This window comes from Carcharhinus amblyrhynchos, chromosome 4 (assembly GCF_965287045.1).
Source record: "Carcharhinus amblyrhynchos chromosome 4, sCarAmb.v2.hapA, whole genome shotgun sequence".
Lineage (NCBI taxonomy): Eukaryota > Metazoa > Chordata > Chondrichthyes > Carcharhiniformes > Carcharhinidae > Carcharhinus > Carcharhinus amblyrhynchos.
In genome coordinates, this window is record NC_137327.1 from 94,015,426 (window position 1) to 94,029,544 (window position 14,119).

Genomic DNA, 14,119 nt, shown 5'->3' on the forward strand with positions numbered 1-14,119 from the left:
TATCAGGAGGTAAGTAGAAAATTATTGCTACAGGATATGTAATGGAAAGTAGAGGGTCAATCATCAACTACAGGAAAATCAGGCACGATTTCTTTAGCAGCGGATGGGATAAACGATCCTTTGCCAGCCCATGCAATGGTAAGCAATGATGTGTCCACCCATTGGAGGTTGTGATAATATATTTTACTCACTTTTGTGTGACAACTGGGTTTTTTTTACATATATTTTGATTGTTCGATTTGAGTAAGGCCAGCATTTTTGCCCATCCGTAATTGCTGCGTGTTTATTAGAGTCTGAAAGCACAGAAATTAGTATGTACTCAGGTTACCTTATATGTTCTCTCATTGTGTAAAGCAAAAATACTACTTCAACACATGCCAGATAGAATTACATAGAACAGGAAAATCATCTTAAACGCACACAATAAATACAAGTATAGAAAATATGTTAACACGAACATTAGCCTCAAAACTACAAAACCCGAGGAGCAGCGATACAGAACTTCCTTCGTCAAATTTAATAGCAATGCTTGTGCGCCATGGTGGACGTGTGAGTAAAAAACATAAAGCTGCCACGAAGCCTGTGAAAGTAAGGAAGAAGAAGGATTACTTCTTGAATTTCAGTTTAATTCCAGAAAATGAAGTTACGCCGCAACTACAATGCGTGAGTTCTGCATAAGTTCTGGCAAATTAATCTTTGAAATACAGAAGAATTTAATTAAAAGGCACGAAATCTATAAGGTTAAACAATGTTTCTGTCTGGTAAGGGTTTGGGTTTTTTCATGGAAACAACTTCTGTTGAGATCTCGGGGGTCTGTGCAATTTTTATAACATGGGAGGGGTAAGTTTCAAAAACAAAATGGTTGAGAACTCCTGGTCTAGTACAGTTTTAGATGATACAAAGATTGTGGAGTGTCTTCTGGTACTTAGTGTGGTGGCTTTTAATCTAGTATATCATGTAGTGGGATTCATTTTGGCACTTTGTCTGGTGGCATTTCATTTGGTACATTATGGGCCCCATTGCAACTGTACAAAACTCTGGTGCGGCCGCACTTGGAGTATTGTGTGCAGTTCTGGTCCCCACATTATAGGAAGGATGTGGAGGCTTTGGAGAGGGTGCAGAGGAGGTTTACCAGGATGTTGCCTGGTATGGAGGGGACGTCCTATGAGGAGAGACTGAGGGATTTGAGGTTGTTTTCGTTAGAAAGAAGGCGGCTAAGAGGGGACCTTATTGAAACATATAAGATGATTAGAGGTTTAGATAGGGTGGACAGTGATAGCCTTTTTCCTCGGATGGAGAAAGCTAGCACGAGGGGGCATAGCTTTAAATTAAGGGGTGGTAGTTATAGGACGGATGTCAGGGGTAGGTTCTTTACCCAGAGGGTGGTGAGGGATTGGAATGCCCTGCCTGCTGCAGTTGTAAATGCGCCTAGTTTGGGGGCGTTTAAGAGATCTGTGGATAGGTTTATGGATGGTAAGGGTTTGGTTTAGGTTAAAGGGTCATTGTTTTTTAACTGGTCAGCGCAACATCGTGGGCCGAAGGGCCTGTTCTGTGCTGTAATGTTCTATGTTCTATTTTACCATTTTGATTTTAAGTGTTGGGCAGACTTGAAACTGGGGGTGTTTCAGATTCGACTTTTAGACCCCTTTGCAGGCACCCCCATATACATTCTGCCTAAATAAAATCAGCAATTCCGAATCGTGCTGTAGAAGTTTGTGGGCGAGGCTTAATGCACTTGATTTCATGCAGCTCCAAAGGGCGCCTCAAACTGCACATGTACAGAAAAAAAAGATAGAGTGCTGTTTGCTTGCCACATTACTCCTGTTCTGGATAATGCAGATATTGCCCCACCCCCACAACATTACTGACCCCTTATTCCCCTACCTATCCACCACCCAGACTGATCGTGGCCTCCTCCTCCTTCTCCCTCCCACTGATCTCCAGACAGAGTGGCAATGGATCCCCTTTCCCCTCACTGATCACAGGCAGATTGGCAGCAGATCCCCCTCCGCTCCCACTGATCTCAAGCAGAGTGGCAGCGGACCACCCCCTTCCCCACCACTGATCATAGGCAGAGTGGCAATGGAACCCCCCCTTCCCTCTCACTGATCTTAAGCAGAAAGCCACCCGATGCTTGGCAGTTACCTCCTCACCAGCTGGAGTGCCGGAAAGAGACTTTTGTAGAACATGTCTGTTTCATGCCAAATCTGGATGGGCGAAGGCAATGGTAATCTGGTAGTTTGTGCAGTGGAGTTTAGTCTGGTAGTTTGTGTGTGGTGTTAAGCTTGGTATCTTGTATGGTGGTGTCTGATACATTGTCCAATAGCATTTAAATCGCATGTGGTGTGGTCAGTTCAGTGGACATTGCCAGGGGACTGTGATTGGGGGCAGTGCTTAGGCATTGCTTGGGGATGTCTTTACCGCCCCCACCCCCTTTTGCCAAGTTCAGGTTGGCCCTGACCTGTTGTAGAACATCATAGAAGTGAGGGGGGAAATCTGAATGTGGGGGAATGATGCAGCAGGGAAACCCACGAATGATGTTGATATGAATTTAAATGGTGTTCTTGTCATTGCATGGTGGAAATCTCATTACATCAGTGGGGGGCAATGGGTTGGGGGGGGGGGAAGAAGATTTGCCTGTACAAAACCCGTTTTTGGCTCTTGCAAGATTTTGTGTTCTTGTTGCCATTTATGTCTACAGGACAGGCGGGTGCGGGGGCACACAGTCTCCCACATCATCCAACCAGAAGTGCATGCAAAGCCTAATTAAACCCAGTTGTATTCAAACAAAGATTGGATTGATGTGATAGTGTAGCCATAAGAGAATAACTCAATTTGTATAATTTTTACCATACCTGTTAGCTTTATACTTTTCAACTTCCAGTACATATCGTAGGATTACTCCATACCTGCCAATGCAACCTGGCTCTAAATGCTTGAGTCTTGTTGTTTGCATTCATATAAGATTCAATGAGCCTCCTGCTCCCATTAATTCAGTACCAGTATTTACAACTGAACATGGCAGGACTATGGAGCGTTGATCTGATCCATTGATTGTGAGGTTGCTTATATGTGTCTATGTTTTGTTGGTTGCACTGTTAAGCATTCATGTAGTCTTGTTTTGTAGCTTAATCACTTCAGTTTTAGATATATCTGATGCTGTTGCTGGAATGCTATCCTGCACTCCTCTGAACAAGGAATACATAAAAGCAAAGTCGAGGAGTAGGCCATTTGGTCCTTGGAACCTGCTCCATCTTTCAGTGTGACTATGGCTGATCCTCTATCTCAACATCATACTCCTGCATTCTCTGGATACCTCTTGATGTCTTTGCCATCCAGAAATCTGTTTGATTCTTAAATATATTCTGTGGTAGAGTTCCAGGGGTTCATCACACTTTGAGTGAAGAGGTTTCTCCTCATTTCACTCCTAAATGGCCTGTCCCATATCCTGCTACTGTAACCTCTTGCTCTAGACAGCCAGAGGAAAAACATCCCTATATTCAGTCTGTCTAGCCTGTTAGAATTCTATATGTTTCAATGTGATCCCCTCTTATTCTTCTAAATCTCAGTGAAACAGGCTAAGTTGACCCAATCTCTCCTTGTACAGCAATCCTGTACTCCATAACAAGTGTATCCTTTTTTCGATGAGGAACCCAAAACTGCACACAATACTCCAGGTATAGTTTCACCAAGGCCCTGCACAGATGCATCCTTGCTCCTGTACTCAAGTTCTCTCGCAATGAAGATCAACAGACCATTTGCCTTCCTAACAGCTCACTGTACTTGTATGCTTGCTTTTAGTGATTGGTGTATAAGGACACCCAGGTCCCTTTGCACATCATCATTTCTCAAGCTATCATCATTAAATAATACTCGACCATCTGAAATGGGTAACTTTTCATTTATTCACATTAAACTGTATCTGCTATGTATTTGCCGACTCACTCAACTTGTCTAAGTCACCTCTTAACATCCTCCTCATTGCTTACATCCCCATCAACTTCCCTGTCATCAATAAACTTGGAAATATAACATTTGCTTCTCTCACCAAAATCATTTTTGTATAATGTAATAGCTGGGGGCCAAACACTGGTTCCTATAGGACCCACTAGCCTGCCACTTCAAAAAAGATTCATTTATTTCTACTCTCTGTTTCCTGTCTGCTAACCAATTCTCAATCCATGCCAATATCTTACCCCAATATCATGCACTTTAATTTGCATACTAACTTCTTATGTGGGACTTTGTTAAAAGCTTTCTGAAAATCCAAATACACCACATCCACTGGCTCACCTTTATCTATTCTACGAGTCACATCCTCAAAAATCCCCAGTTGGTTTGTCCAATATGATTTCCCTTTCATAAAACCATACTGGCTTTGTCCAATCCCGTTGATATTTTCTAAGTGCCCTGTTGCTGGGATTTTTTTTTATCTCTGAGGTTACATATTATGATAGAATACAGCTTTGCTTTGCAAATGTCCCACAGCACCTCATAAGCCTACTATTCAACTGCTAGTTCTGTTCTAAATACTTCCCATTTAACATGGTGGTCATGCCACACAACACAATGGATGGTTTCTTCAACGTAAAGATGGGAATTTCTCTACACAAGGACTTTGTTGTGGCTACACTGACCGACAGCTGGATATATGCATCAGTGAAAGGTAGATTGGTGAGAACAAGGTTGGATCAATATTTTCCTTGTGTTGATTCTATTCCCACTTGCCATAATCCAAGCTGGTAGATATCTGCTTCGGGAGTTGGCCAATTTAATCAGATGTGGTACTTACAGAGAACGTCTTGGTGTTGGATATTAAAAACTCCTACTGTAGTGATACTGCTACTCTAATGGTGTTCAACATGGAGGAACACTGATGCAACAACTGAGGGAGGGGAGTATCTGGTAATCAGTAGGAGGTGTTCCTACCCATGATGCCATGAGATTTAACTTAACCAATGTTGAAGACTTTCATGACCACTCCCTCTGACTGTATACCACTGGGCCACCACCTCTAATGGGATTGACTTGTCAATAGGCAAGTACAAACTCAGGAATAGTGATGGAGGAGCTTGTGAGTATGACTGGCAGGGTGCTGCTTGTCTATGGGATTATTCTCCAAATATCGGCAAAGTCTCCAGATGTTAGAGTGGCCAACATTGAAGGATTGGATGAGTGAGGTGTAGTTTTGCTCTGACCAAATCTAATACCTAGATTGATTCCAGGTGGTTTGTCAGGTTTTATTTTATGGTTTGTAAAGGTTTGATACAACTGAGTGCTTTGCTAGGCCACTTCAAAGGGCAACTAAGGGTTAACCATATTACTTGTGGGTTCAGATTCAGTTATGGATGAAACCAAGTAAACTGTAGAGGAGTTATATTAGTACTTTCTGTTTTATTGATTTGGGATAAGAGGGGAAATGACCTAGTAATTCTTTTGGATCATTCTTCGAGCAGTAAATAGACATAGGGCATAATCCCTGGGCCAAAGATATGGGTGGAAGGATTGACCTCTCACTTCCTTCTTGGGTGTTAATAGAAAGTCACTGCAAGTGAAGCAAGTGGCTTGGAATTGCAATTATTATCAGGCAAGCTGCTTGTGGAATCATGACAGATACTAGTAGTGTGCCCTGGATATTTACATGAAAATAATACATATGTTAGCATCAATGCTATATGGGTATTGCAGTTGTTATAATTTTATCCAATTTGATTTGATTTATTATTGTCACATGTATGTTATGTATATTAGTATACAGTGAAAAGTATTGTCTCTTGTGCGCTCTACAAACAAAGCATGCCTTCATAAAGAAGGAAAGGAGAAAGTGCAGAATGTAATGTTTCAAATCATAGATATTTTGGCACAGAAGCCCAACATGCCTGTGCTGGCCAAAAACAGCTATCCAGTCTAACACCACTTTCTAGTTCTTTGACTGTAGCTTTGAAGGTTATGGCACTTCAAGTGCATAGTGCACATCCAAATACTTTATAAATGCACTGATGGGGTCTGCCTCTACCACCCTCTCAGGCACTGATGACTAGACATCTATTTACCCTCCAGTTAAAAAGAATTTTCCCTGTTATGATTCAGTTTGGGACTGGTAACATTTAAAGCTGAAGGTATGAATGCTAAATATGCTGATGACACAAAGAAAGACAAAAGAGTAAGCTGTGAAGAAGTGAAAGAATATTGAAGAGAGCAGGAATATGGGGTGGACGTTACAATCAGATCAACCATGATCTTAATGAATGGTGGAGCAGGCTCAAGGAACCGAATGGCTTACCTCTGCTCCTAATTTGTATATTTGTATGTTCTTAGAAAAAGACAATTAGGAAGCTACAGAGAAATATAGAAAGGTTAGTTGAGTGAGCAAGGATCTAGCAAAAGGAGGATAATGTGGGAAAATGTGAAGTTGTCTATTCTGGCAAGAAGAGTAAAGAAGAAGTAACAAGGAACACAGTGCAGAAGAGGCCCTTTGGCCCATCACGTCTGCACCAATGCATGATATGCCCTGACCTGTCCATCTAATCCCACTTGCCAGCACTTGGCCCATAGCCTTGAATGTTATGGTGTGCCAAGTACTCATCTAGGTACTTTTTAAAGGATGGGAAGCATTTTGCCTCCTCCACCCTTCTGGGCAGTGCATTCCGTGCTGTCACCACACTCTGGGTAAAAGAGTTTTTTCTCAAATCCCCCTTAAACCTCTCACCCCTCTCTTTTAACTTGTGTCCCCTCATAACTGATCATTCAATGAAGGGGAACAGATGCTCCCTGTCCACCCTGTCCATGCCCCTCATAATTTTGAACACCTCAATCAGGTCACCCCTCAGTCTTGTCTGCTCCAACGAAAACAACATGAGCATCTCCAATTTCCCTCCATAACTGAAATTTTCCATCCCAGGTAACAGCCTGATAAATCTCCCCTGTATCCCCTCCAGTGCATTCATGTCCTTCCTATATTGTAACAGCCAGAGCTGCACACATTACTCCAGCTGTGGCCTCACCAAAGTTCTATACAACTCCATCATGACCTCTCTGCTTTTGTAATCTGTAACCCAACTGATAAAGGCAAGTGTGCCATATGCCTTTTTCATGGCCCTATTAACCTGCCTTTCTGCTTTTCGAGATCTTTGGATAAACATGCCAAGGTCCCTTTGTTCTTCTGAACTTACAATTGTCAGATCTTTTATAGTATACTCCCTTGTCAAATTACTCCTTCAGAAGTGCATACTTTTCAGGGTTAAATTCCACCTGCCACTTAACCGCCCATTTGACCATCTTGTCTATATCTTCCTGTAACGTAACTCACTCAATCTTACTGTTAACCACCATGAGAATGAGGAGGTAGTTATGGAACTTGAGGAGAGAGACTGTGAGGCTCTAGAGAAAATTATCATCGGGAGGCCAATCTTTGCGTCATCAGCAAGCTTACTGATCCTATCCCCCACATAGTCATCCATGTCATTTATGTATATAATTAACAATAGGGGGCCCAGCACAGATCCCTGTGGTACACCACTGGTCAGTGGCCTCCAGCCACTAAAGCAGCCATCTCTATCTCCTACTGCTAAGCTAGTTATGAATCCACCTTGTCAGGTCACTGTGTCCCATTGCATTAGCCTTCTTAATAAGTCTTCCATGTGGGACTTTGTCAAAAGCTTTGCTGAAATCCATGTAAACTACATCAACCGCACTACCCTGATCCACAGACTTGGCACATGCTCAAAAGATTCAATCAAATTTGTTAGGCATGACATCCCCCTGACAAAACCATGCTGACTATCCCTAATCAAACCTTACCTCTCCAATTCGAGATAGATGCTCTCCTTCAGAATCTTCTCCAGTAGTTTCCCAACCACAGACATGAGACTCACTGGTCTGTAGTTCCCTGGCTTGTCTCTACAACCTTTCTTAAATAGCGGGACCACAGTAGCTTTTCTCCACTCTTCTGGCACCTCCCTGGTGGCCAGGGAGGAATTAAAAATTTGGGTCAGAGCCCCTGCAATTTCCTCCTTTGCCTCTCACAACAGCCTGGGACACAATTCACCTGGACCTGAATATTTGCCCACTTTTAAGCCCACCAATACCTCCAATACCTTGTCACTTCCGATGATAATTTTCTCTAGAGCCTCACAGTCTCTCTCCCCGAGTTCCATAACTACCTCCTCATTCTCATGGGTGAAGACAGATGTGAGATATTTGTTTAACACCCTACCAATACCCTCTGCCTCCACTCTCAGATTTTCCCCTTGGTCCCTAATGGGCCCTAAGTATGTTATTTAAGCAGTAAGAAATTGCAGGAGCTTTGAGACGCAAATGGATTTGTGTCCTGCTGCATTCATTGCAATATGCAGGTACAGTAAGTAATTAGGAAAGCTGATAGAATATTATAGTTTATTGAGAAGGGAACTGAACATAAAAGTAGAGATAACACTGCTGACACCACATCTGGAACAATGTGACAGCATTATTTTCCTTATTTAAGGAAGGATGTAAGTGTATTAGAAGCAGTTCAGAAAAGCTCCAGTAAACTAATATCTGGATTGAGAATAGAAAACGTAGGAGAAATGCAACAGGCCTGGCTGCATCAACTAGGAGAGTAAGCATATGAGGAAAGGTTAGTTTTGAAGAGTTAAGAGGTGACTTGATTGAAACAGACACACCCCTAAGGGGTCTTTATCAGCTGAATAGGGTGGATGTGGAAAGGATATTTCCCCTTATGGAAGAATTTAGAACTAGGGCCAATTGTTTTATGACAGGAGATATTTTCTTTTTCTCTGAAGGGATCATATGTCTCTGGAATTCTGTTCCTCAAAAGGCAATGGAAGCAGAACCTTTGAATATTTTTAAGGCAGTGGTAGGTAGATTCTTGATAAGCAAGGGGTGAAAAGTCAGGAGGGGTAGGCAGGAATTGTGGTATTGAGGTTATAACTTAATCACCATGATTTTAGTGAACAGCAGAGTGCAGTCAATGGTCCGGGTGGCCTACTCCTGCTCTTCATTTGTATGCTAATTTCTAGCTACTGTTATATTGATCCTCCCTCCATTCCCCTTCCCCCACCAAAACTTCCATGGGGCCACCAATTTCACCCTTTTCTCCATTACATGCCCCCAAATCCTCATGGGACCCTCCCCTCAGGACCTCACCCCCAAAAGAAACCCTGCTTCTGATCCCAAACGGGAGTCCCCAGCCCCATATGTACTCAAATCCACCAGCCATGGGACCTTTCCAATCCCGTAAGCAACACATCTGATTACCCCCAATCCTCCTGATTACCTACTGACCCCTACCGGACATCCTGACACCACAGCCAACTCACACGGGACCTCCTGACTGACACTCATAACATAAGAACCCCCACCCACCTGCATCACCCCTTCCCTTGCAAACTGACTGAGCTCCTCTGCTTTCAGCAGAACCCCTGACTGACTCCCAATTCCAATCCACTTGCCTTATACATTTAACCTCTCCCAGGTCCGGATCTTTAAACATTCCCAGTTTAAGGCAGCTTGTGCCATAAAAAAGGAACTTGGCTTATTTATGTTCAACCCTATACCTTTGACACTAGGTCCTGGGAGCATGCTGTGCCAGAGGTATCTTACACAGCTTGAGTCAGAAAGTGGGGCAAAATAGAATCACTTGGATTTGACGGGAAGTGGTGCTGAGCAGAGTGACAACCTAACTCAATTGCCACTCCATCGAAAGTTATAACTCATTGAAGAGAAACTGACAAGTTGGATCCAAAATTAGTTTAGTGGCCGAAGACAAAACGATTGATGAGAGTTTTTATGACTGGAAGTATGTTTCCTGTTTGATTCTTCCGGGCTCAACTTTTTACGCATATGTCAATGACTTAAATTTAAAGGGGCTTTAACCCATTAAGATGATACAAAAATTGTCCGTAGTATTGACAGGGAGGAAGAGAGCTATAGACCACAAGAATGGACTTTTCAGCTGCATAGAAAAGTGGAAAATGAAACCATTCCCAAGAAGTATGAGGTAATACATTTGGGGAAGACAAGGAAGGTAAGGGATTACAGTATAAATGACTGGTTGCTGAAATACATTGTGGAACAGAGTGACCTCGGACTGCATGTCCATTGATCCCTGTAGATATCAGGACATATAGAGTGGAACATTTCATTCTGGAGACTAAGTATGCTGCAGTGTAGGCTTCACCATAGAGAGTAGAATGCAACTGAACATCTTTGATATCCAATTGTCTCATAATAATTAGGGTCTCACTTTAATCAGCCACTTGTTGTGACCTTGAACTCCTCCCATGTGGAAAAAACCCTCTTCTCACCTCGAGAGAGCTCACTGACTGCAAAAATGCCAGTTCAAGGTCAATTTGAAAAAATAATACACGTCACCTTTCAAATTCACTCCACCACCTTCTACTCTCTGCCTGGTACTTATGTGCACACTGACAACTGGATTATCCCTCTCTATTCCAAGTTGTTGTCCAGTTCTGAGCAGATTTCCAAATCCTGGGATCGGGCAGGCGACACAGCCATCTGGGCTTGCGCTCTTCGCTGCAGAGAGTAGTGTCATGACCCCTCACTATACTCTCCCTACTATCATGACATTCTTCTTAAAGTTTATTTATTTATTATTCACAAGTAGGCTTATGTGTGATGAAGTTACTGCGTAAATCCCCTCGTCTCTACACTCTGGCACCTGTTCGGGTACACTGAGGGAGAATTTAGCATGGCCAATGCACCTAACTTTCACATCTTTGGACTATGGGAGGAAATTGGAACACCAGGAGGAAACCCACGCAGGCATGGGGAGAATGTGCAAACTCTACACAGAAAGTGACCCAAGCTGGGAACTGAACCCGGGTCTCTGGCAATATTGCTAACCACTGTTGTTCTTGTCATTTGAATCACTTCCTTTACATGGTGCCATGGTCAATTAGCTTGTCCACCCTGCAGCCCACACTCTTATGTGAAGGAACCTCAAACCTTTTGGAGAATTACAGAGATGGATGTTCCTGCACTCCTGCCTTCTTGTTCCTCATATATTTTTAATCTGTAGTCATACCTTTGTGTCCTTACTGCTTCCCAAACCAATCCTAATGGGTATGGCTGCCTCCTTATGCAAAGCACCCAAGTATTTATCCCTCTCTTTAGTATGTTGCTATATCTGCAGCTGAACATCCAGTTTAATGTCTCTAAGCTGAAGCTCTTTGAGTCATAAGCATCTACTATGGATGTGTTTTTCCTGGACTACAAGGAACATGCTGCAGTTGAAGTAGTTTTCATTCTTCTAACTGTTTCTGAGCAACTATTGATGTCACACAGTTGAAACCATCTGAGGTTTAACTTGCATTTTTGGACAGTTCCCATTGCAGGGCAACTGTCCATTAAAAGTTTGACCTTCCTAGACAATTGCCATATAATCTTTACCTGCAAACCTCAGAGAGAGGTTCCCCATCCCATCTTGGGTTACCCTCCAGATCAAATTGACCTGAAGTTTGGAAGCTACATGCCGATGTGCTTTTACTTTTCTGACTGATATGTTTTGTGAGGCCTCATCAAAAAAATAATAAAATCAATGTGGACTACATAAAGATGCTACCCTTATCAGATCTCTTTATTACCACCTTCCTGTTTCCTTCAAACTTTTATTCTTGAGTTGAGTAGCTGAGACATGTTAAATTGCCAGAATTCTACCGCTCAGCCCACCACAGGAGTGGGCGAGGGGCAGATAATGGGAAGGTCTGTTGAGCTCGGATGGGATTGTCCAATCTCGGATTTAGCAATGTCATAAAACCCCACCATTGACAGCCACATGAAGAGAGTCAATTTGGAAGAAAAGGAAAAAAAGCTATCAGTACTTACAAAATTGTTATGTGAACTAAAGGCTTTTACAAGGGCCACTAAAATAGCTACCAAGCTTCTCAAGAAAAAAACAAAATCAAAGTATTTCAAGTTTCCACCCCCTCAAGAAGGTTAGTCATCCTCTCAGAGGAGTAATTTGAAACAACTTTGACATAAGTCCAATACCTCCAGTCTATCCTCCCTTCCTTTCTAGTTGAAATTTAAAGGGATACGTAACACTGAATTATAATAACTTCAGGCACCGAATTATAATGACTTCCCTATTTCAGTAAGGCATAACTGCTCATTCAGAAATCCTGTTTAGAAAAGGAAATAGAAACTTCCAACAAACCATTTAATAGACCATATAGTATTTAATAGGCTATATAGTGTTGTTAACTTCCAGTTAATAGCTGAAAAGATAACATGACAAGATTTTACTTTTTAAGTTATTTGCTATGGTTAGCAGACTAAAAGTATTACTGAATAACCACTAATTTTGTCGACAGCACTATTTTTGTCAGCAAATTACATTTTAAACTACAGAACAGAACTTTTCATCACAACTGATAAAATTATCAGATGTATGTTACACTGTCCTTTAAGCAGACATTCAATTCTCTCAGAACCAATCCAAAAATGATTTTTAAAGTTTATTTCTGATTCTTCCCTTTCCCACTCTGGTAACATTTAGCTTCAGAAATATTATTAATGGTACAAGTTTCCCTGGAGACCTAAAATTCTAGCTAAAGCAAGATAAATTTTTCAATCTAATTTTAACTCATCAAGAATTTGAACTTTCCAATCAGAACAAGAAACCACACGTGCATTTCTAAAGAAGTGACACATAGAAATTTTAGGCATTGAGCTGTTCTCTTGTGCAAACCCTGGCATACTAAGTTGTTTAGTGTTTACAGGAATATCTTAGAAAACTTTCCCCTCTCAAAGCTCATTTCCATGGAGATGTGAATCACATGGACTTTGTATCCAGGTAGAACTGCTGAAGAGCTATTCTTGAAAGTCTAACTGTTTTTCACCTTGGAACTAAATGAACTGTTTAAAATTTAACATTTTATGAGGTGACATGCCCAGCACTTTTTTAGAGACTTGAAGTCTATCCAGTCTTGGACACAAGGTTGCTGCCATTGTCTACTAGTGTAAACACATTGTACTTTGTTCTCAGTAAAACAATCTGGGCTTCCTTTAATCTCCAGTAATCAAACTAACTACACTTGCTGAATGGCAAAATTGGGACAGGTTATATGATCTCTTTAATTTTACCTTAAATTAAGGACATTACAATCTTTTAAATTCCATAATTACAACAATGTATCAAAGATCACTGTCGTTTGGCCTGGTCATTCCCTCAGATTCCACTGGAGAATAAAGCCTCAAGATCAGTTTCTGCAAAATGGAGCTTCTGGTGGAAGCTGCACCTTAGCCTAACCATCTTCAGTTACTTCATTAATGACCTTCCTTCCAGCATATGGTTAGGAGTGGGGATGTTCACTGATTGTACAATGTTCAGTATTATACTTACCAGGCAGGAGTGAAACTATGATCATGCAGGTAGTTTGCCCAGAATGAGGATAGCCCATTGCACTTCAGGTGTGCTGATGTCTGCGATGTCCCCAAATGCGGGATACTCGACTGCAAAATTTCCTCAGATACTGAAGCAGTCTATGCCCAAATTCAGCCAGACCTGGACAATGTTCAGGGTTGGACTGGCAAATAACATTTGCACCACCCAAGTGCCAGGTAATGATCTTCTCCAACACAAGGGAATCCAGTTATTGCCCTTTGATATTCAATGGCATGACCATTGATGAACATCTCACTTTCAACATCCTCAGGATTATCATTGGCCTAAAACTGTACTGAGAAAGCCATATAAATACTAAAGCTGCAAGAGCAGGTCAGAGGTTAGGAATCCTCCAGCAGATAACTCACTTCTAACTTTCCAAGCCACCATCTACAAGGCACAAGTCAGGAGTGTGATGGAACACTCTCCATTTGCTTGGATGGGTGGCACTCCAACAACACTCAGTATGCTTGATGCGCACTTGACTGGCAACCCATCCACAAATGTTCACTCCCTCACCACTGATGCACAGTTGCAGCAGCGTGTGCCATCTACAAAATGCACTGCTGGAACATATCAAGACTCCTTAGACAGCACCTTCAAACCCATGACCAATGTAGTCTAGAAAGACAAGAACAACAAATACATGGGGACACCAACACCTGGAAGTTCCCCTCCAAGCCATTCACCATCCTGTCTTGGAAATGTATC

The 14,119-nt window shown here is 42.0% G+C and overlaps 1 protein-coding gene and 1 non-coding gene across 4 annotated transcripts in view; both read left to right on the top strand.

Annotated features, from left to right (window-relative positions):
• The window catches only part of LOC145342209 (rho GTPase-activating protein 6-like), a 214,022-nt gene that overhangs the window by 68,708 nt on the left and 131,195 nt on the right, over window positions 1–14,119 (top strand). The gene's annotated exons all lie outside the window — the stretch shown is intronic.
• Window positions 13,359–13,523, top strand: LOC145342772 (U1 spliceosomal RNA). The gene has a single exon (XR_013886626.1). It is a non-coding gene; the product is annotated as a U1 spliceosomal RNA (small nuclear RNA).